This window comes from Mastomys coucha, unplaced genomic scaffold (genome assembly GCF_008632895.1).
Source record: "Mastomys coucha isolate ucsf_1 unplaced genomic scaffold, UCSF_Mcou_1 pScaffold7, whole genome shotgun sequence".
Taxonomy (NCBI): domain Eukaryota; kingdom Metazoa; phylum Chordata; class Mammalia; order Rodentia; family Muridae; genus Mastomys; species Mastomys coucha.
In genome coordinates, this window is record NW_022196913.1 from 74,621,673 (window position 1) to 74,622,582 (window position 910).

At 37.0% G+C, this 910-nt stretch overlaps 1 protein-coding gene across 4 annotated transcripts in view; it reads left to right on the plus strand.

The window, feature by feature from the left end:
- Vps13b (vacuolar protein sorting 13 homolog B) overlaps positions 1-910 on the plus strand; it is a 564,858-nt gene that overhangs the window by 251,633 nt on the left and 312,315 nt on the right. The gene's annotated exons all lie outside the window — the stretch shown is intronic.

The window sequence follows — 910 nt, forward strand, 5'->3', positions numbered from 1 at the left end:
CAATTATTAATCAGATTCTCAGAGCCCCTTTCACATCTTACTCTTTTACACCAAAAGAGAACAATTATTAAAAGCTTCCTATTAAAGTCATTGCCATTTCCATAACATTTCAACCGTGATATGCCAATCATGTTATGTTCTGCCTCCTTACAATTACTATGAATTCATATCACCTGGTTTTGTGTATATCATTAATTATCATAAAATTTACATTTTTAACATCAAGTAATACTATTGTATATTTTCCATAGTCAATGTTGAATACTATTTTTTTTTTTAAGAGTAGGTTTATCAAGTATTGGTAAGGGAGTGGAGTCACTGGGGTTTTTGTACTTCTCTGGTGGGATACACAACAGAATATCTACGTAGACAAGTAGTAGACAGGTCCTGTGAGACTAAACAAACCCAGTTACAAGGGCAGCAACCCCACTCCTAAACACTTCTCTAGCAGAAAGGACACCATATGCCTGCCCTAAGACCTGTATGAGACTGCTCATTACAGCTCCAGTGAAGAAGGCGCACTCACATGGAAACAACGTAAATGTCCTTCCAGTTTGCAAACTTGTGATCTGTCTATTCGATGAGACTTGTTGAATAACAAAGAATGACCTACTGATTTCTGTAACAACTAGAAGGAGTCCCAATGTGTTACACTAAGTGGCAAAGGCCCAAACATAGAAGGTTACCATCTGTATAGATTTATGTGATGTTCTGGTATAGGTTAGGAAACACTGGGACAAGCTACCACGCACTGTAATCCAGCTGTAACAATGATCACTGTTCCATTATTCTTATTTCATCTACTTGGACTTCCTATATTTCTAGAGTGTAATGACTTTGTTTCACTGACATTTTGCCATTTGATTCATGATGACATGAACATGAATTTCTCTATGACATGCCTGCCATG